This window comes from Triturus cristatus, chromosome 2_2 (genome assembly GCF_964204655.1).
Source record: "Triturus cristatus chromosome 2_2, aTriCri1.1, whole genome shotgun sequence".
Taxonomy (NCBI): domain Eukaryota; kingdom Metazoa; phylum Chordata; class Amphibia; order Caudata; family Salamandridae; genus Triturus; species Triturus cristatus.
In genome coordinates this window covers 1,242,909,525-1,242,930,712 of record NC_140582.1, presented here as the reverse complement: position 1 = coordinate 1,242,930,712, position 21,188 = coordinate 1,242,909,525, and the positions used below count along the sequence as shown (strand labels likewise).

General features: G+C 48.2%; 1 protein-coding gene across 1 annotated transcript in view; it reads left to right on the top strand.

Moving 5' to 3' along the window:
- The window catches only part of LOC146863491 (uncharacterized), a 134,810-nt gene extending 114,311 nt beyond the window's left edge, over positions 1-20,499 (top strand). Inside the window, exon 3 of the mRNA XM_085643179.1 lies at positions 20,225-20,499. The gene's annotated coding sequence lies outside the window, so the exon portion shown is untranslated. The remainder of the gene's footprint in view (positions 1-20,224) is intronic.
- Positions 20,500-21,188: the final 689 nt, after the last annotated feature.

Genomic DNA, 21,188 nt, shown 5'->3' with positions numbered 1-21,188 from the left:
TTTTGATCGACCTGAAGATGTCGCTGACTGGATTGATTATCAAGGGACTAAAAACCCAGCGGAGCGGGGAGCCAGGGGCCACGCGGACAACGGACTGGCCTAAGACGGAGCCTAGACATGGACAGGTTTTCTTTTGAGGTTTGGGGGAGCGAATGCTGCGGGGCGGGCAAGGGAGGGGGGACAACGGAACCTTACCTAAAGGGGACTACCGACTTACTTTTGGTCATATGTTAACTGTTTAATAGGGGTGTGACAGCGATGTTGCAAAGGGCATGGACACGGAGCTCTCTGCTTCCCCCTCTGGATTGTTTTTTTTTTTTTCTTCCTTTAAAAAAATGTTTAGGGCGACAGGCACTCTGCGAGTTTTGTTGATGGGCAGTTTTGAGCCCTGAGGGCTGGACAGCGGGGTGGGGGGCTGTTGGGCAGGGTTTTTTTGTTTAATTGGTTTAGGATTTTTTGTTTTTTATTCTCGACATTATGTTGATGGTGCAGTCCCAGCTTTCGGCAGAGACCGCTGCTGCATTCCACATACAGGTCAGTGGGTGTACAGCGTAACAAGGAAGTTAGAATTTTAACTTGGAATGTAAACGGCCTGGGGGACAAAATTAAGCGGAGTATAGTATTGCAACAGGTCAGGCGGCTGTCACCAGACATTGTATTACTTCAGGAAACTCACCTCATTGGCCACACTTTTAAAGCTATGCATAGATGGGGCTACTCGATGATTGTGCACGCAGGTTTTGCGTCTAACTCCAGAGGGGTGGGCATCATGCAAAAGAAGTCATTCCCTCTATCACCTACGTCCACCTATGTGGATGACCGTGGCAGATATGTTGGTATTACGGGCACCTGGGAGGGGCGAACCATTACCTTCATGTCCATTTATGCACCTCCAGGGTTACAGGCCACAACATTTTCTGACGTCAGCAAGGTGCTGTTAGCACTGCCGGAAGGGCACCTCGTACTCAACGGAGACTTCAACTCCGTTATATCGGGTACACTGGACAGACATCCCCCACGCAAGATCCCTTATACTGCACATTCTCTCTCAAGTTTCTTGGAGGCGATGGGATTAGTGGATGGCTGGAGAATATACCACCCTGACAAGGTCCAACACACTTTCCACTCAGGATCCCACAATAGTCTCTCTCGTTTAGACTATATAGCTGTCCCTGCCCTGCAAGTGACGGACATCCACGAGATACGGCGCCTAGCTAGAGGCATTTCCGACCACTCCCCCCCCTTTGGGTTCACATTGTTCTTGACAATCCCAGGTGGGACGTGTTGCCCCAATCAACCCTTGGTATCTAAAAACCCTAAAATACGAAACGACCTGGTCAAATCCATCGATAACTATTTTCTGGAGAATGACAACACGGTTGACTCACCGCAAACATTGTGGGAAGCCTTTAAAACGGTAGTCCGGGGTGAGGCTCTCTCCTTAATAGCGGGATCCAAAAAAGACCAACTGAAGGATATCTCCGACATAGAGCAAGAAATTTATCGTCTCGACAATGAAATTAACTCTGATCCTTCACCAGAGACTCTCCATGCCCTGCGACTCCGCGAAGAGGAATATCGAGCCCTGGTCACCGACCGTGCCAAACTATTGGGACAGTACAGACTTGGCTGACTTTATGACTGGGGGGACAAGGCGGGGAAATTAATCACCTGGTTGGACAAAAAGGAACATGCCAGTAGGCTAGTTCCTGAACTAAGAAGCTCTGAAGGATCCATCATAGCGGATCCCCAGGACATAGTTGACCACTTCGCAGCGCACTTCCGCACAGTCTATAGCTCCGTTACGCCATACACTGAAGCGGACTCTTTTGAACTTCTACGTGATATCTCCCTACCGGTGCTATCGGACAGCGACCAAGCATTTATGGACAGCGCCCTTATCGCTGACGAGATTGCAACCGCAATCCAAGCGCTTCACTTCGGCAAGGCGCTTGGCCCAAATGGTATTCCGATCGAGCTTTACAGCCTCCGCACGGATAAACTAGCCCCATACTTGAAATCTATGTTCGAGACTAGTCTAGAGCAGGGGTCGCTTCCCCTTGATCAAAGAATTGCAACCATTGTCACGATTCATAAGGAAGGGAAAACTAAAACTGATTGTGCCTCCTATTGCCCTATTTCATTGCTGAATGCAGAGCCCAAAATCTTAGCTAAAGTACTTGCTAACAGACTGATTAAGGTGATAGGTGGTCTGGTGCACCCGGATCAATCGGGGTTTATGCCTCGGAGAAACACCGCTCTGAATCTGTGTAGACTCCATGGGGTCCTGGGCAGGGCATAGAATATGCACGAAGATGCTGTCGTAGTCTCTCTAGATGCCACTATGGCCTTCGACACAATCGAGTGGCCTTATCTTTTCGCCGTACTCACTAAGTTGGGATTTGGACCGGTCTTCAGCCAATGGGTGCGTCTACTATACAGCTCCCCGATGGCTCAGGTAGTCATGAACAACAGAAAGTCAGAGACCTTTCTTCTTAGCCGAGGGACCCGTCAGGGATGCCCCCTATCCCCCTTACTGTTTGCTTTGGCTCTCGAGCCCCTGGCGACCTGGGTTCGCAAAGACGTAATGGTCTGTGGACTACGATGGTCGGCTGACTGGGAGGATCGTTTATCCTTGTATGCTGATGACATACTATTATATCTTGCATCCCCCAAAAGATCCCTTATTGCTGTACTTGATATCCTGGCCATCTTTGGAAGATACTCCGGGTTTGGCATCAACTGGCAGAAATCTCACCTGCATGTCCTGTGTGGAAACCCCCCTCCGATACCCCGAAACTGCCCCATACCAATAGTATCAGAAGGCTTTAAATATCTGGGTATCTTTATTTCGCTGGACAAAACACTCAAATTTACCCGAAACCTTGTTCCCCCAATACAAAGACTCAAGCATGATACTACAAACTGGAAATCACTTCCTCTCTCTCTGCTGGGCAAGGCAGCCCTTTTTAAAATGATGTCTCAACCCCGATTCCTCTATGTCACGGGTACTCATAGTACGGCCCGCGGGCCGCCCGCGGGCCGCCAGCGGCCTAGCAAGCCTTCCTTGGCGGCCCGCGGATCTTGCAGACATCATACCTGTGTATTTATTTGTATCGCCGGTTGCAGCAGCGTGGACCTATGGGGGCCGGGCGATTCTTTTAAAGACCATTAACTTGTTAATGAGGCTTTGTTGTATTTCACCTCTTAGCGCCCCTGCATCTCCCCTCTGATTGAGTGGAGATGCAGGGGCGCTAAGAAGAGGTGAAATACATCAAAGCCTCATTAACAAGTGAATGGTCTTTAAAAGACCTGTGAAGTACTTGGGTGCGGCGGCTGTGTGTGTTCCGGAAGCAGTCTCAGTGCCGGGGTGAGGTGACAAAGGGTGACGAAGACAGCAGGGTGAGGTGACGGAGGGCAGCAGGCAGTGAGAGCAGCAGGTCAGGTGACAGTGGAGGGAGACAGAGGGAGAACAGAGGGGGAGGGAGAACAGAGGGGGAGGGAGAACAGAGGGAGGACAGAGGGAGGACAGAGGGAGGGAGACAGAGGGAGGAGAGGGAGAGGGAGAACAGAGGGGGGAGAGGGAGAGGGAGAACAGAGGGAGAGGGAGAACAGAAGGAGAGGGAGAACAGAGGGAGGAGAGGGAGAACAGAGGGAGGAGAGGGAGAACAGAGAGAGAGGGAGAACAGAGGGAGGGAAGGGGAGGGAGGGAGGGGGAGGGAGACAGAGGGATGGACGGGGAGGGAGACAGAGGGAGGGAGGGGGAGGGAGACAGGGGGAGGGAGGGAGACAGACAGAGACAGATGTGTGAATGCCAGGTCTGGTCTGGTGGCTCAGTGGACGAAGGTGTCCGCTGCAGGGGCCTGTGTTCAACTTCATGGTCATAGTTTTTTTTGTTGCTCTAGCCCCGCCCCCTCCCCCACTGCCCACGCCCCCACCGGTGCAGCCCTCAGCCACAAACCACACTGTAAATTTGGCCCCCGAGAGAACGTTTGTGAGTACCCATGCGCTATGTCCTTCAAAATTCGTCCGTCCCTGTGCCAAACTCTTATTTCAAAGAAATAGAAGGGCTCCAGCGGGACCTTCTCTGGGATGGGAGGCCACGTACTGCTCTACAAAAACTCACCCTCAGCTGGTTCGATGGGGGCGTCGGGTTGCCCGACATCAAGAAATACTACTGGGCAGCACATCTTACCGCAATAAACCATAGCAACTATGGTCGGCCCGACAATCCGGGGTTTAACATGGACAGATGGCTCCTCCCAAATGGATCCTTTACCCGGGCTCTATACTCTAAGCCGAACAGATACCCCCTCACCGGTCCTACCAAACACACAGACCAGATCTGGTACTCGGCGACTGCATCGTTCGGCTGGAGCAACAGACTGACTCTATCCACACCTCTGTGGGACTCCCAGAGGCTGAGAGACCTGGGCAACTCCAAGGGCTTTGATAAATGGGATCTAATTGGCATCTCCCACATCAGAGACTTATGGGATAAAAATGGCGTGAAGTCCTTTGATTCTCTCCAACGTCAATTTACTGTGGCAGAGTCAGAGCGTTTTCGGTACCTACAAATACGCCACGTACTGCAAACAGCATTGCCCCACGACTCCTCCCCACCTGAATATTCTCCATTAGAGCACAGACTATTAGATGGTCATCTACATGAGAAAGCTATCTCCCTGACTTACAGAAAACTCATTAACAATATGGATGATCCCTTGCTGTCCCTAGGAGAGAAGTGGGTCGAAGACGGGATCGAATTAGACGACGAAAACTGGCGGATCGCAGTCTCCTCCCCTAAAACGGTTGCTATCCCAGCGCATCTCCATCTAATGCAACTAAAAATACTGCATAGAGTTTATATCACGGGCCCCCAACTGATACATATGGGTGGTCCAGCGGATGGGTTTTGCAGGCGGGGGTGCACCCAAATGGGCACATTCATACACATAATATGGCACTGCGACCCAATTCAGGAATATTGGCGCAAAATTCACAACATTATGAGTCAAACACTGGAACTCGTGATAAAGCCAGAGGCCCCCAGATGCCTCAACATTTGGGAACCCACTGACCTTAATTCACACGCAATACAATGGGTCACACTGGGCTGCATGATCGCTAAGAGAAATATCGCTTAACTTTGGGGGGCGCTACATGCTCCTAGGATCGTGGATTGGGAGACAGACCTTGATTGGTGTATGTTGCGGGAAAAGACAGTATACACGGCTCGAGGTTGTCTCTGAAAATGGTCCAGGAATTGGGCTTCCTGGAATGAGTATCGTGGCAATATATGTACTCCCCAGGTAATCCCGAATGTAATAATCCCCCCTCCCCGTGAATTCCAAACATTATCCTACTGTATATATCTTGATTCCGCTGTGTTCCCTGTTATTGATTTAAGTGGCACTGTACCTTTATGTCGAGTATGTTTAATAAAAAGATTTATAAAAAAAAAAAAAAAAAAAAAAAGACGAGTTGCGCCACTACCTGAAAGACGCCAAACATCCCGCGATTATCTACACAGATCACCAGAACCTGCAATTCCTTCGACCGGGAAAAGAGAACGCCAAGGCCAACGCGCTATCCCACCTTGAGGACACCAATGACTGTTCGCCGCTGAGCCATTGCCCATCATTCCCGAACAGTGTTTCCAGGGTGTTGTGTTGTCTTCTGATTTCCTCTCCCAACCCCATGACGATATCACACGGATCAATCAGTCTTCCTTCGTAGAGAACCACAAGGGTGTTACCACACAGAACGGGTTCTTGTATAAAGAAGACAAGTACTACTTTCCTCTGGTAGCCCGCCAACAGCAGGCCCTGTACATGTGTCACGACCATGTTCTGTCCAACCATCCGGGATATCACAAGACCGTGGACCTTTTACAGAGACATTTCTGGTGGCCCACGTTGGAAGAAGACACCATGGTCCAAATTGCACGTTGTGCCATATGTGCCCAGGGAAAGAACATGCCTGGACCATCCGTTGGGCTGTTACATCCCATTCCTGTTCCTCCTCATCCCTGGCACACCATTTCCATGGATTTTGTAGTGGAATTGCCGGCCACCACGTTAGGGTACACTACTGTCCTTACCATAGTGGCCCACCACACGAAAATGGCTCATTTTGTACCACTGAAGAAACTACCTTCGGCAGCCGAATTGGCAGTGATTTTCAAGCAGAACGTGGTTAGACTGCATGACATACCGTCTGTGGTGATAACAGCCCGGGGTACGCAGTTCGTGTCTCGTTTCTGGAAAGATGTGTGTACTGCCATGGATTTGGACGTTAGTTTGTCTTCGGCATACCACCCTCAGACCGACGGTCAAGCCGAGAGAACAAACCACACCACGGAGCAGTATCTCCGTTGCTTACTTCTGTCAACTGAAAAGGAATGGGCAGAAGTGCTGTGGATGGTGGAATTCGCTTATAACAACACACATTCTGCCATCGGTATGTCTCCCTTCTACTGCCTCCAGGGCAAACATCCCAGAACTATGCCATGGGAAGAACCACAGAACAGTCCCTTGCCCACGGTTCAGGTGTACCATGCCAGGCTCTGCACACTCTGGCAGTAGGCCCGGTTTGAACTAGCCAAGGCCAAGGAGTACTATAAACAGTACGCGGAAAACTGCAGGAAGAAGGAACCCACCTACAAGAAAGGAGACAGAGTGTGGCTCTCCATTCGGAACCTCAATGTGCACAGCCCTAAGAAACTGTTACCCCGTTTTGTGGGTCCTTATGTGATTGAGAAGGTGATCATCCGTGTGTCCATGAAGCTCTTGTTGCCTCCTCCGATGAAAATACACCCCGTCTTCCATGTCTCCCTTCTATGTCCCTTGCACCCTGAGTGCAATGTGTCCTCCCCTCCTGCTCCAGTTCTTAGGGATGATCACATTGAGTACGAGGTCAGGGCTATACTTGGTTCCCGTCGTACCCAGGGGAGGCTCTTTTACCTGGTTGACTGGAAAGGTTATGGTCCGGAAGAGAGGTCCTGGGAGCCCCTGTCACATACGCCCCGGTTGGTTCACGCCTTCCACGTCTGTCACCCGCTCAGCTCTCGCCCTGCTACCCCTGTATGATTCTGCTGTTGCGGGCGGGGGTTCGGTTTTGGGCGGGGGTGCTGTCATGGTTCGTTTGTTGGCCCCCCTTCCCCTGTCACCTGGGTGCCTCTGTGCGCATGAACCTTGGCTCATGCGGGAAGCAATCCTCCTCACTTCCGTTTTTTCTGCCGGTTAGCGGTCCAGCCTTCCTTGCCGGAGCCGCTATGACATCACTGGCGCTTCCGGGGAAATCCGCATAACAGCAGCGGTTTTCCCCCGGTTCAGCGCTTCGTATTGACGCCAGTCCCTATGCCGGATGCCTGTCCATGTTCCAGGACGCTCCCTCAGGTAAACTGCCTGCCACACTGGAGCGCTTGGTTGTGTATCTGCCCGTGACTCTGCCTCGGCTCTGGAGGATCCTGCTGCCTCCAAATTTGGTGAAGAGTCCGATTTTATCTTTCAGAGCTGTGCAACCTTCTTCTGAGCAGTTGCAGTGTAGATGGGCCAGGGAGCTGCAAGGCAAGTGTTTGGATCCTGCGGTTTCGGGGCCTGCAATTCAGGAAAGTAGGTCTTCTACTTCAAGAGAGTTCTTAGGCAATTTGGCGAAGTGCTGGAGGGTCCCTAGGGTTTCTAGAGGTCTTCCAGTGGCGGGACAAGACAGGGCTCCGTGATTGTTGAGTCTTTGGGCTGCAGGCAGGGTTTTGCGCCAAAATCCATTCCAGGATTTCTGTTCGAGGTCAGCTGCTCTTCTTTGTCCTTGATTTTCTTGTGTCCATCGAATCTGAATCTCGGTGCTCAGGGATGCCACAAAAATAAAAAAATTAGGGGTGTTAAAGGGAGTGCCAGGTATTGGCCAATGGGCTACCTACCTTTAGGGTGACTATACCCTCTAAATGCTCAGCAATGTGGAGAGTGGACGTGACCCTTACCCTGATAGGCTATTTGCCCCATCTTCAAGATGGTGGAACGTGAATGAGGAGTCCACATCGCCTGCCCCACATTAGAAGTGGTGCAGATTTCCTGGGTACCCTCGTCCTCATCCAACTAATTTTCCCACCTGTCTTCAAGCCGAAAGTGGGGTCAGGGCGGAGGGGGCTTGCCATCTGATGCTAGCAGGAGAGGCGTGGAGCAGAGTTAAAGGTGGCATCGCCTTGAAATCGTCCCACCCTGGAAAGCTGTTCCTGCCTGGAGGAGATGTGAAGCACCTTCGCCCAGGACAGGCATTGTTACTGTCCCCTGGGAGTAAAGGTTCTCACCTCATGGGTCCAGAAACATGTCTAGTAACGGCAGACTGGTGGAGACCAGTCAGGAACACACTAGTAGTCAGTCGGCTTCCGGGAACCCTTCTAAAGGGTCTTCTGGGTGCAATTATAAATAAATCTGACACTGGAATCAGTGCGAGTTTATTATGAGATGTTTGGTACCAAACATCCCGTAATACAGTGAAGCCATCATGGGGCTGGGTAGCTCGTAAGGACGGGTTTCCAGCCCATGCATGCTCTATGGCTTCCCTGTTCACTTACGAGATCCAAGATTCGACATGGATATTGCAGGGGACCTATCTGCTCATGCAGATATGTCCTCACAGGGTATATAGTGTACCCTACCAGAGGGGTGACTTGCCAATATCCCATACAGTGATTGTGGGCATGGCACACAGCCATGTTGAATCTTCGGTTTTTTCTGCACCAAGGAACCCAGTCTGCAATGGCAGGATGTGTAGCCTTGGTGAGGGGACTCTAGGGAGGCACAATTTGTGCTGCTACCCTTGGGTTCCCTCTTCAGTGCCAAAGCCCTAGGTACCAGGGGTACCTTTTACAAAGGACTTACAAGCGGAACTGAAGTGATGCCAATTGGGAAACAAAAGGTACAGTTTAGGGAAGGAGCTCTGGCACAGGGGACCTGGTCCAGTCAAAATCACATCATTTTCCAGGCAAAAAGTGGCGCCAACCATGTTCAAAAGAGGCACTTTGCTACACATGGGCATGCCACTAGAATGACAGACCTCTGCCATTTGGGGGCCGGATGTGATAGATTGGAGAGAGAGGTTTCTACGCTTTGGCACTCATTCTGATGGCGGTGGGACCACTTCCGATGGCTCAGCTGCTGCTGCAATCTGAGTGACGCATTAGAATGCATGTGGTCGGAGGCAGCAGGTGGAGGAACAGTCTGACGCTTTCCCATGGGCTCAAGGAGCCCGGTGGACCATCGGAGGGTCAGTAATACCTACAATAGGGACAATGTTCCTTTCCGCCTGCCTTTTCATGGTGGTTCGCCCGCCATGAAGAGGCAGGCGGAAAGTGACTTGGGGGGGGGGCCCTAGTGGGCCCCCTCTTCCCATTGCTCCTCCACTATCGGGCTTGAGGGGCACCTATGGTGCCTGTCTAAACATCCCTGCACCATGTGGCAGGCACCCCATGGTACCTACCATGTGGTGCAGGGATGTTTTTAAAGTGTACATTTTCTGTTGCTGGTTGTGCTTAGAGTTGGTGTCCATCTCAGTTTGCTGTGGGCGGGCAGTCTTATTATAGGTGTCCATCTCAGTTGTTGTCTGTGGGCGGTGATTCTTATTGTAGGAGTTCATCTCAGTGGTTTCCTGTGGTGGCATTTCTTGCTGTAGGTATCTGTCGGAGTTGTTGCCTTTGGGCGGTGAGTCCTATTGTGGGTGTTGATCTCTGTTGCCTGTGGGAGGTGAGTCCTATTGTGGGTGTCAATCTCAGTTGTTGCCTGTGGGAGGTGAGTCCTATTGTAGGAGTCGAACTTCACTGTTGCCTGTACACGGTGAGTCATACCATAGGAGCCGGCTCTGCAGGCATGCTTCATCTTGCAGTACGTGGATTTGTAAAGCGTGAACGTAGCTACAAAGCAATGAGGCGCTGTGCAGTAAGGGGTACAGCATTGTGGGCAGGAAAAAATAAGACAGAACATATGAAAGTTTGAGAAGGAAAGGGGTGGTGGCACAGAGAAGAGGCCCCGATTGCTCTGTCTAGTGAGTTTGTTCTATAAAGATAAACTCAACAGAGGGGCTTCAGAGAGGATGACAAAGCAAAATATATTTTTTGCAGCTGAAGCACCATATTTTCCACCATAAACCCTTAGGTTGACTATCCTTTTTATGTGGAATCCTTCCTTCCTCATGATGCAGTGAAGGCAGAGGAGTTTGCAAGCACCTGAAACCTGTCATCATTCTGTAAGACAAATCTAGGTGTGGTTCCGTCCATATTGCTTCTGTCAGAGTGTTGCTCCACAACAGTGAATGTGCAGGCAGATGTAGGTGAATATATACATTTTGGATTGGTTTTCATATTTTTGGGATTCACAGCATCCTCCAATAACCCCAGGAAATATTATTAAATCTGTAGTTTTAGTAAAGCCTGCATGTCATTTTGGCCCAGGAATGTCTGAATGCAGTCTGTTGTCATTTCTTGCTGTGAACAAGACATCTGCATTTACTGTGTCATGTGAAATGCACATTTACTTTGTAGCCTTTAATTCCACTCAACAAATATTGAAGTTGTGCAGCCATAGCCCCATTACCACACTCAGTTCAACACTTGTGCCTACTCGAGAAGGGAAATACAGTTAGGGCATTGACAAATGTTGGTCTGTCCCAGTCCAGTGCAACTCCCGTGACACTCACATGGGAACCTACATTGCATCACCCTCAGGAAAAAAGTTCTCTGCTGGCACATGTCACCAGAGTAATGAAGTTTACGTGGTTCATGCATATGTAGCTAATCCAGTACATGTATTTTCTTTGCATTCTGGGACTTGCAGTCCTTTAGATATTAGCCACCAGTACCAGAAATAAATTGCAAATTTGATTAAATGAAGTGTATGAAAGCAAGGCAGCAACTTTCATTTAAGGCACAACTGCTCCTTGTAAAATACACCATTGATGACGTAACTCATCATTAGGCCTGGGCGGTAAATTCCGTTCCGCTCGCGGAATTTGGGTCATTTCGCGTTCCGTGGAGAACACGGAATTGCCCAAAATTCCGTGATCCGCGGCTACGTGGAATTTTTTGCTTGTTTGCACTTTCAAAATGCGTGTTTGCGAGTATTTTCCCCCCAAACACGCAAACAGCATTTGTGAACAGGAGAAAAGCATCGTGAACAAGCAATTCCGCGTGTTTGCGGAACTTGTGTGCTTGTGGAGATTTTTTACCGTTTCGCAGAGCTTTGCTTAGCGCGACAACACAAATTCCGCCCACCCCAACGAGTCATCATACGTCGTAACCTAACGAGGATATAATCACATGGAAACATACACGAACAAATTCATAAGGGCACCACATAATACTGAACACATTTGTCATTAAATTGTCAATTACATTAGGAAAACTACAATAAGTACCAAGCAGCTGCTAAACTCAATAAAAATCCCTGATGTCATATCTAACCACAATGGAAACCTTACCCACAGCATTAACCATAAACTTATCATACCCTACCCACATCTCTCACCTTGAGACTGACCCTAGTCCTTAAATGTTCCTTCCAGTGGGGACAAAATGTGGTTCTCTCGTAGGGAATTTCCATTTATAGTCATAAGCACTGAATAGTACCGCCCACGTGTGGGGACCCAGGAGCACTTTTTCACAATATATCTTAAGTGTAGACGTTCGCCTTTCTTCAGGAAGGCAAGCGAGTCACTTAAGAAAGACAAATATTATGCATAGTACCGCCCACGTGTGGGGATCCAGGAGCACTTTTTCACAATATATCTTCTTAAGTGTAGACGTTCGACTTTCTTCAGGAAGGCCAGCGAGTCACTTAAGAAAGACAAATATTATGCAGCCTAAAGGACTCGGCTACAATGCCCAGTTCTTGATCTTGTACTCAAGAAAGGGCCCAGGAGAAGAATTGAATATGTGTATAATTTCATGATAATTTAATATAACAGCATAAATCTCTTTCTCAAACCCTTTTTAGGTCTCGCCTGGCGAACGCAGCGCGAAGCGCTGCTGTTGGCAGCGAGATCTATTGTTGCTGACTTGCCTCGGAAGGGGGACAGGAGATGGGCACGCGCAGGCTCTTAGCGGATTTGAATTGGTGTACGCGCTTACAGCCACGCGGCGTGCACATCTCCTGTCCCCCTTCCGACCACATGTCAGCCCTGTTGGAGCGGCCCGCTGCAAGACGGGGCCGCTCAGAATGCCAAAAGGACGCTGTGCCTTGATCAGGCACCAACAATAGCCCACACGGAGCCCCCCAGCCCTTCTTCACTCACCGGGCTGCTCTTCTGGGGGGGCTCCTCCTCGCGGCTGCAGCACTTCTCTTGCGGGGCTTCCCTGCACTCCCGGGAGCCCCGCGCTGCCGTGGGCAGCCTCGGCCGCCGCAGTCTTCATCCGGGCCCCCTCCTGGGACCTGGGGCTTCGCTCCACTCCGGTCGCAACCGCGGGGCTCTCCCTTCAGCATGGGAGCCCCGCGTTAGCATGGCACGCCGTTTCTCTTGCTGCCGGAGCAGGCCCCGCCCACGTCCCGGGCAAGGGCGCCTGACTTCCGGCTTGTTTTGTTCTCGGCGCCCGTTTTCATCATTAAGCACAACCCTCCAACCTCCCATTAAGAGCCCCCCCACTCCCACTCAGCACAAACACAACCTTTCCCTTAATGAGGCAGCAATGCCTCTTCAATACTCACTCCTCCGCAGCAGCAATTGCTGCTCTACCCGACCTCCTCCCTCCGCCCCCAGAGGTCTCCCCGCTCTGCCATGGCACACATCCGCCTGCCCTTTGTAAGTTCACATGTTGTTTATTAATCCAACTTTTTTAATTAGTTGCATTTCTCTATAGTGTGTCTTTGTGTGTGCGTGTTTGTGCCTGATGCTTATTGGCTTCCATGTGTACGTGTTTGTGTCTGATGCTTATAGGTTTCCGTGTGTGTGCGTTTTTTTGTGTCTTTGCATGTTTGTGTCTATTGCTTATTGTTTTGCGTGTGTGAGAGACTGTGTGCGTGCGCGTGTGTCTGTGTTTGTTTCTTGTTTGATATGTTCCTTAACGGTCACCGTCCTTAAGTCTGGCCGCATTCACCCCTGAAAAGACTCCTGTTGCAAAGCGACACCTGGCACTGCCCGCGTTTTCACTTTCTGCTTTGTAATATGGAAGAAACCATTTGCAACGGTAGGCAGCCGAGCTCTGTATTTTGGATGCAGAAATAATCGTTTTGCAGCCGGCTATTAAAAAAGTGAAAGCCTGCACATCTCCGCCAAATTCAGGTGCTCGTAATGGAGAAAATCATAAAATGGGCTAGATTATAAATCTCGGTCTATTGCCCCTTCTCCGATTTGCATGCATATTCTACAGGGGGGGAAATGAAATAATGAATTTGACTGGCCCTGGTGGCAGCACCTTAGGGGAAACTCGGGTTAATTAATGACCCCAGGACTCGTGCTTGTTAATGTTGGCACGCTTGTCTGAGGTGTAGGTAAGTTAACAACACTGCAAATACTGCTCTGTGGTGCTACTTAGGGCGCTTCCTTCATTCAGCAGTTTATTTCGCTGAGCTTGAGAATGAGGCTTGAAAGACCCCAACAGGACATCTGAAGAAATGGGACTGGCTTAGTCACACCCCGTAAACTCCGCTATTGCTAATTAAGTGGGTTGTGGTTAGGAAATAACAGCTACAATGCCCCTTGAATAAGCCGTTTATCACCATCTGCGTCTGTCAAGCAGAATTATGTCATTTTTGGTGGTTCTCCATACACAACATTTATTTTGTTTTATCTTGGAATCATCATGCGCTAACTAAAAGTTAGTTGTTTTTTAAAAAATTGCTTTTTAGAAACGCTGGCAACTGAAGCACTCTGCTCGAAATTGCAGTGTTTGCTGCTCAGGTTCTGACGTTTGCTTTGCCTGTAATGCAGGATATTATTATAAAAAGATGCAGGCCTTTAGAAGCATAGCTTTTCTAATGCAATTTGACGCTGATGTAATCCTCAGGTGTATTATTATTTTGTTCTTTCTGATAAGATGTTCAACTGCATCAAGGGTTAAAAAAAAGCTCTTCTAATACGTGTTCAATTGAGAGTTTGTCGGTCTATGTTGCTTTTTAATACCTAAACGTGTGTAGGTCCTTCTTATTCTCTAGTTTTATCATTATTTCCCTTTAAGTTTAACAATGTACATATGCATACACTGCACCACATTTTCTGTTCGAGACAATGCTAAAATCTAAAACAAAACGTTTTGATCACAGTTTACATATAAACGTTGTTTTTTTCTAATGTATTCACATTTAATTTCTTCTGAATCTTGCAATGCAATACGTCTCGCATTTGCGAGAGTTTAAGCTATTGGCATTGTAAATGGCAATGCCTTTTATGTTTTAAAAACCAACACGTAAATAAAAGGCATTGCCATTTACAATGCCAATAGCTCAAACTCTCACAAATGCGAGACCTATTGCATTGCAAATGCTTGTTTGATAGAGCATAGAGATGAAGGAGAGCGGGACAGTGTAGCCCCGTAGGCTGTCGTTCTATGAGTTTAAAATAGAGTCTGTGCCTTTAAGAACACAGAGACGACCAGCATCCCATCATGCTCAGCAGGTGGCAATTGCTTTAGTTATTTTTCCAGCTCCTGCTGACAGGACCCTGGAGCATTGAGCTCCGCTAAATTTTGGCTTTCCTCTACAGAATTCTCAGCTGAATTTTGGTGACAACCTGTTCCTTCGATGTCTTTGGTCTCTCCCTGACCTTTTCTATCTTTTTTCGATAGAAATTGGAGGTTTTTTGACAGAAAAACCTCATCTCTTTTTGGCTAATGCCCAGGCTATGGGAGAAAAAAGGCCAAGACAGACCCTTATGAGATGTGTATATTCTGTCTCCCAGAAAATCATGTTCCTGAGTCTTACTATCACTGCTGGAGCTAAGAAGCACCCTGAGAGACCGACAGAAGATTCGCTAATCCATGGTACAGAGGAGCAAAGAAGACGACAGACGCAGTCTGAAGGTGGGACTTCAGGGCAAGGTGAGGGTTTGACCTCTACCAGGGCTCTGTCATCTGTTTCTTAAGAGTGTGCCATGAAGAAAACAGCACAAAAATGCCATCGGTACCGGTCGACGCAGAGAACATTGACGCCAAGGAGAGGCATGGTGCCAACCTGTTTGCCATCTATCCATGGCTCAACGTCAAGCAAGTACCGCAGGTTACTGTTGAGGCCAGGAGTATCTACACCGATAACTACTCCGCCGACCCACAGGCCTTGCTGGCATCGAGGAGTCGAACATTTACGAGGCCATCAAGACTGTCGCCGTTGAGATCCGTGTCGACGTCATGGCACCGTCGAAGATCGACTTCGAGGTACACTCTCAACGTCAAGGCACATTCGGCAATCACCGTCAACAAGCAGATCAACGTCAAGGTCAATCGACGTTGAGAACTCTTTCGACGTCATCTAGGCTACAGGAGGAAAGAAAGAAGACCAGACGCATTTACTCCTCCCCAGATTCGGAGTACTCTAAAGCATGTTCTTCTTCAGGAATCCAAACATCTTGACCACCATCAGCTCCATCTCCTCCTCATCTGCCACCTCCTCGGCCTCCTCCACCATGGCCTCTAGCTTCACTGGCATGGTCACTTCAAGATCCAGATCTCGTTCCAGGTCGCGCTATCATTCTAGATGCCATTGTCACAGCCCAAGGCACACTTCTACCTATTCCAGGTGCTTCCGCCATCATCATCATCATCATCATCATCATTCACGATCTCAGTTATAACATCATAAGGATATGTCCTCCACTTCTACTGGACGATACTCCCCAACGCTTTCAGGCTCTCCACCACCATGTATATCACCGGTGGATATCATGAAATTTCAAGAGGTCTTCATGAGTTGTGCGAAAAAACTTAACATTCCTAAATCGACTCCAACACCACGGACATCAGTCATTTTTGAGACTGTACAACATAGGTCAGCACCAAGGCCTTTGCTGCCTCTAGTACCAGGTCTCCTTGAACCGGCTATGGACCTCTTGACACCAGCCTCCGTTAAGACCGCACCATCTAGGCTTCAAAAGAAATACCGCCCTCCGGAGCAAGATCCTGCTTTCCTTCAAACAGATCCTAAACCAGACTCGGTGATTGTAGTAGCAGCAAAGAAGCAACATGCCACCACTACCACTTCTACATTGCCTCCCGATAAGGAGAGTTGGAAGTTAGACTCTGTACATCGTAAAGAGTGCAGACGGCAGCAACCACCATTAAAGCAGCCAGTGCCACTGCTCTCCTAGGCAGATATGACAGGTCCCAATGGGAAACCATGAACCAGTTTGCAGAACGTCTCCCTAGAGATTAGAGGGAATACTTCTTGGAAATCCTGAATGAAGTATTAATGGTCTCATCAAGTTATTAGTGCTGCAGCAAACGTTTCCCCTCTTAGCAGCTCAAGAGTACTACCACGGCCTCGCTCTTAGAAGGTACTCTTGGCTCCACCTTACATCACTCAAGCCAGAATCGCAGCAAAGAATATTAATTCTGCCATTCTCTGGTACCACTCTATTTGGAAGCCGTGCCAATGATGGGATGGCACGCATGATCGCGGAAATGGAAGCTCTAAAGACAGTGTGCTTAGAGAGACCAGTGGAACAGAGGAAATCTTTCCGACCCTGCTGAGGCCGTTTCTGTTCCCAGAGGGTTCAAACCACTTACTGGTATCAGGGCCAGCAGCAAAGTGGTGCACAAGAACAGCAGCAACGTCCCTACCAATCATATAGAAAAATGTAGCCTAGAGGGAGATCTACCCAGCAGCTTGCTCAAGGGGGCAAAGAACAATCTGGCTCAAAACCCTGAATCATTACTTTCCCCTTTCCTGTTACTGTTACCCACTCCGGTGGGGTTAAGCACCCAACATTATCTGACAGAGTGGCAAAACTTCACGCAAGACGCCAGGGTACTGAATGTTGTTTGCAATAGATATTGTCTGAAGTTCACCAGTCCGGGACCGTCCATACCTCCAAAACCATCCAGTTTCCAACTCCCACTGTTACGATTGGAGGTCAACATCCTCTCACAAAAGCTGGTGGTGGAACCTGTTCCTCACCAACAAAGAGGTACAGGCATTTATTCCAGGTACTTTTTCGTCAAGAAAAAACAGACAAGAACAAATTCAGGCCCATTCTCAACCTCAAAACATCCAACAACTAGCTTCAGCGAGAAAAGTTCTGGATTCTGATATTACCAAATTTATCCCCAATTACAACATGGGGATTGGCTCTGTTGCAACGACTTTCAAGACGCATACTTTCATATACCAATCGCCAGAAAACATCGAAGGTTCTTGAGGTTCGTGGTGGGACAGGACCATTGCCAATACCAAGTCCTCCCGTTTGGTCTGAAGTTAGCACCCAGAACATTCTCCAAATGCATGGCAGTAGTGGCTGCCCATCTCCTAAGATTCAAGATATTAGTCTACCCATACCTAGACGATTGGCTAATCAAGGCGTCCTTGTCTCAGGAAGCTCAGCTTCATTACAAATGGACTTGCAATCCCCTGTGGAGGCTTGGCCTTCAGATCATTCACAACAAGTCCGTCTCTATCCCAGTGCAAACCTTACATTATCTGGGAGCCTCCATCGACGGTGTAAGGGCAAAAGGGTGTCCTTCGGAGAAGAGATGCTGATCGATCCTTCAGAAGTATCATTCTCTCATGAAAGCTTCCCATTCAACAGTGAGAACAGTATCTCCCTTCTCGGATCGATGGCCTACGGCACGTTTCTCACACCGAATGCCCATCTGCACATGAGGCCTCTACAGGAATGTCTTGAGGACTAGTGGGACCAACTAGACAGGCAACTGAGAAGACCGGACAAAATTGTCCCTCCATGCGAAGTGGTCCCTCAAATGATGGTGCTCTCCAATCAATCTCCTCAAAGGCACTCCATTTCATAAGGAGATTCCACCTCAAACCATAGTCATGGATGCCTCACTGCTGGGAATGGGAAGTCCACATGGACCACCTCCAGACCCAGGGAAAGTGGTCAGAGAAGGAATCAACGAACCATATCAATCTCCTCAAACTTCGCACAGTCCATCTGGCGCTGAAGGCGTATCAGCCATCGTTCAGGTCCCTCTCCCGCTTCTTCAGACAGACAATACGACAACCATGTACTACCTCAACAAGCAGGAAAGGATGACGACCAGGCCCTTGTCACACGAGACCCAGGGGATCTAGAAACGGCTTCTAGCCAGGGACCCGACAATCACAGCAACACGCCTGCCAGGTGTACATAACGCTCAGGCAGACTCCCTCAGCAGACTCCTGCTAGAAAACCATGAGTGGGTCCTAAACGATGACATCGTCCAAAACATCTTTCAATGGTGGGGAACTCCGGCTAGCGACTTGTTTGCCATCGCAGAAAATAAAAAATGCCAAAGCTTCGCCTCGAGGTACTTCCAGCCAGGGACGCTGGGCATGCCTTAGGGATCAATTGGTATTGTAAATTTCTCTACGCTTTCCCACTGATTCCGTCAATCGCAACAGTCCTCATCAAGTTATACCACCCTCATAGCTCCAGAGTGGCCACATCAATGGTGGTTCACGGACCTCCTTCACCTGTCCGTCCATTCACATCTCAAGCTGCCATGCAGACCAGATGTGCCAACAAAGTTCGGAGTCCAGATGTTACACATCAATTTCTCCTCTTTTAATTTGGCAACATGGCTCCTGAACTAGTACAGTATGGACAGTTGAATCTGCCACAAGACTGCATGGATATCATGAGAGACTAAGCGGCCTTCCACTCGTTCTGCATATGCCTTCAAATGGAAGAGATTTTGCATATGGAGTTCCTCTAACAGCGTAGACCCTATATCTTGCCAGGAAGTTGTCATTCTTTCATACTTTCTTCATTTGGCCAAATCTGGCTTGCAATTCTCTTTCATAAAGGTTCACATGGCAGCTCTTACTGCCTACAAAAAACGTCCTTCTCAAATCTCTTTTTTCAATATCCCCTTCATAAAGGATTTTTAGAAAGGTTGAAGAAGGTTCTTCCTCCCATTAGGCGTCCTTCTCCTCTCTGGGAGCTTAATATAGTACTTTTGCGTCTTATGCAGGACCCCTTTGAGCTGATCTACAAAGCCTCCCTGCAAAACCTTTCTTGGAAGACAGCTTTCCTTGTAGCAAGGACATCGGCTTTCAGGGTTAGCAAGATCTAAGTGCTTTGTTCTCACAAACCATATACAGTCTTCCACTCATGTTAATCAAACTATCTCCTTACCAACATTCTTTCAGAATCTCTCTACTCCAGCTGAAAGACCTCTTCATTCACTGAATATGAGGAGAGTTATGAAATTCTATTTCAATAAGGCAAGGGACATCTGCAGAAAGTACCAATTATTTATCAACTAAGGTTCGGTCTGTACGGGTTTAAGTCACTTCTACACAATCCATCTCCCGATGGACAGTTTCCTGCATCCTTTTGTGCTACCCAAAAGCTGACAAGACACTATCAGCTAAACCTAAAGCACACTCCACTAGAGTGAAAGCAGCTACTGCTGCTTTATTGAGGAATATCCCTATTCCGGATATTTGCAAAGCAGCCACGTGGAGATCTGTCCATACATTTTCCAAACATTACTGCCTAGACTTGGATGCTAGAGCAGACGCTCAAGTAGAACAGGCCTGTCTTCGAAATCTATTTCCTTAAATGGCTACCATAGTTCACTCGGTCTTCTCCACCGAGCTTTGTGGGGATGGGGTTGCTACTTTATTCAGTGCTTATGACTATAAAAGGAAATCCCCCACCAGAGAAGGTTTAATTTCTTACCTGTAACTCCAGTTCTCTCGTAGGGGAATTTCCATTAAAGTCATAAGCAACCCGCCCTCCTCCCCGTTGAATAGACAATGGTAACCATGGGACCTAAATATCATCACTCATCGACTTCAAAAGGAACTGAAGCAACTCTTTTCTTCCTCTTTACTGGATGATTCTTTTAATAACAACAAAATAACTTTATATTATGTTTCTTCGTTACTACGCCATGTAAAACGCCTTCCTAACCTGAGAGCTCTGCTCAGAGGGAGCAGCTGAGTAGCTTATCTATGCTGCATGTTTCGCTTTGGGAAGATCAATGAAATATATAAATGTGTTTTGGTTTGTTGTATCTGCTGACTTACTGGAGGCTTAAAGTTAGTTTTCTGCTTACACATGTTTCTTTTATTGATTTTTCTAGAATGCCACATCAATAAGACCGATGTTTAAAAGGTGTGGAGGAAAGCCAAGCCTCAGGAATTTCAACGCTGGACACCACTCTATTCTGAAATGTTACAGACCATCTAAGACATTCAGTTCCTGATTATATGACTGATTTTTACAAACCAGCTGGGAGAAAGATCAAGTCATTCTGTTGCTCGCTGTATATGCACGAATACTCTGCAGTTGTACAATCTATGCATAACCTTTTTTATGGTTTTCTCACAGTTTCAAATAAAGGGTGATTGAAGTGTCAACATTTGTCCTCCCCAATTCTTTCTTTTTAGTTTTCTGTCTTAAAAGTGCAGCTGTCACCAGATAATTATGTGAACATCACTAGAGAGGGGCTTTGTCTCCGCCCACATGTTGTGAACCAGAGGTACATGTTTTCATTGGACTGAAGTTGTGTGCTTCCACTAAAAAAGAGCTTGCCGCCACACAGCTGTATTCATTTTGTTGATGTATCCAGCTGCCTAACCTTGAACTTTAAAGCATATACACATGACATTCTTACTCCGCCAAAGTGCAGAAACAAACTGAAAATATGGCTAAACGTGCGTTCATGCTCCCGTATTTAAACATCGGAGAAGAGGCGAAAAAAAGGCGTTTAACTCTGGATTCTTGCAGTGTGGAAGGTGGCGAAAAAGGGCGGTGAAATTGCGGTTTTATTTTTCTCTTTTTATTACACTTTTCCCGCCTTGCTTCCATTTAAACTTAGTTGGGGCAGCGTTGGGATGGCGGGAAAGCCATTAAATACCGCCTGGGTCGAGGTGGCGGTTAGAGCGTTTTGGGGAAGAAATACTGAAAACATGGCGCTGCTGAAGCCCAACTCCACCAGCGGTAAAAGGCTTCCATGGTCCCGCCAAAATTTCTGTCCAGAAACTAAATAGAAGTGTGGGGTATTACCGCTACTTCTCCCGCCTGGTACTACCACGTCCGCTCCT